General features: G+C 39.1%; 1 protein-coding gene across 1 annotated transcript in view; it reads left to right on the forward strand.

The window, feature by feature from the left end:
* Window positions 1-1,155: 1,155 nt before the first annotated feature.
* Window positions 1,156-1,916, forward strand: part of LOC125950570 (ATP synthase subunit delta, mitochondrial-like) — a 10,815-nt gene continuing 10,054 nt past the window's right edge. The window contains exon 1 of the mRNA XM_049678680.1: window positions 1,156-1,216. The gene's annotated coding sequence lies outside the window, so the exon portion shown is untranslated. The remainder of the gene's footprint in view (window positions 1,217-1,916) is intronic.

Genomic DNA, 1,916 nt, shown 5'->3' on the forward strand with positions numbered 1-1,916 from the left:
ATCTAAAGAACTTAAAATCTACACTATGGAATACTTAAAAGCAAATGGTCGTATTTTTTATACAAAGGACTTTGTTTCTAAATATAATATACGATTCCGAGAATTTTATTATCCTGTTTTCAGCCCATTAGGGCAGTAAAGTTTTTTTGTGATTGATAAATATGGACATGACTAATGAATAATATGAATGAATAAACAGATTATCTTTTCAGTACAATTATATCATATAATAACAATCTACTACAATTTTTGAGAAACAACATTGTGATTTTGTAAAATCTTAATATACCATTCAAAATATACGTTGAATTCAATTAACAATTCAGGACGTTTTTGTTTTTAAATCTTTTTGTTTAATGTTTTTGAAAAATTTCAGTAATACATTGAAGGCCATAATGAACACACACCAAACGTAAATTTGGGAGGGTTTGTTTTGAGAAAACAGATAGTAAAAGTAACGCTCGTCCCTGAACGGAAATGTTCAGATCCATTAGTTTACATGACACCATACGTCCCAGCTTCTTAGCGCCAATACTGGCATAAATCTCGGCGTGGTTTGTCCACCTTCACTTCCAAACCGCGCTCTTTGTTCCACAGGAAACGGGCAATAAATTTATCACTAATTCGGTGCATAGTTCAAATGCATAGCAACGGATATCCAATTCCCCAACGGTTTTTCCCGACAACTCCTTAGGAATTCTCATGTTGCCTAGCAATGGGATCCGCGATCGTTGCTCTTCTCGGACTCTCTTGTCTTTTCAATCTTAGTTCCATTCAAATGCCTTTGGGAATGTGTCGCATGAGCTGAGGGATCTCTTTTTGGTTCTGCCTATGCTATGTTGGGCACACATCGCCAACAAGGTTCTGGAAATACACTATCGCAGAGTTCAGGGTGAGATTGCTTCTTTGTGTCATGGCGCTGTCACCATCGTTCGGGATGACAGATGCCGCGTCCCCTGTTTCACTCCATTTCCATTTGCTCAGCTCGTAGTATTTCTAGAAGAAACAGAAAAAACAACGTGCAGCCATGACACATGACGGTCTAATAAATCAGTAACCGTCGAGTGCTTGGAGTCTTATTACGAGCCCTCTATCCCGTGCTCGATCGTGCTTGTAGGCTGCACTTTTAGTTTTCTCATAATTCAAGACGGATTTGAAGAACAGAGTCTAGTTTGAATTGGCTTGTTTTGAAATAGTGTCCTTTCGTTTCCTTTGTGTAAGTGTGTGTATTGACATCAGTACTGTTTTGCTTTCCTATATGCGCGATAGGGTCTGTCAAGGAACATGAATAACGTACAAGAACCAAAACGGATGGATCCTATTTTGGATTCATTAACGCGGGAGGGGCGGGTGGTACCAATGAAGTTTTGTTTCCCACAACTCGTCTCTAACCGCTAAGCTAGGACACGACAAATGATGGTGGTAATCCAAAAATCGGTATTTCATTTTTAGGCACGTTCGTCGCATTCCCTCTCCAGTAGTCAATTAGAAATGTGACAAAATGGCATGCGGGCATATATTTATTTTCCTAAAGTATCACCATTAGTAGCAACCGGAGGGCTGGCTATCATCACACGGGCCCTTTTTTAAATCTAATTTCCCTCCAACAGCAATCATGTCCATAATTTATGTTGTTAAACAGTTGGTTTGTCTTAATTTACATTTTACGCTCTTTGATGCTTAAAGGCATGGAGACGGTCTGGTGACAGTCATAATAAACCGATCACATTCATGCACTTGGTTCAAACCATGAATGTGCTTTTGAGAATTTATCTTGGGCCATTTCTTTCTTTACAGACACGGTAAAGGCTTTCGTTCCAAACTTAACCACCATTTGAAAATCCCTTTGACGCTCTTTCTCTTACTCTAGTCTGCAAACTCGCTTAGTAGGGGCATATTCTGCTATGGATCGTTCC

The sequence above is a fragment of the Anopheles darlingi genome, chromosome 2, assembly GCF_943734745.1.
Source record: "Anopheles darlingi chromosome 2, idAnoDarlMG_H_01, whole genome shotgun sequence".
Classification (NCBI taxonomy): Eukaryota; Metazoa; Arthropoda; class Insecta; order Diptera; family Culicidae; genus Anopheles; species Anopheles darlingi.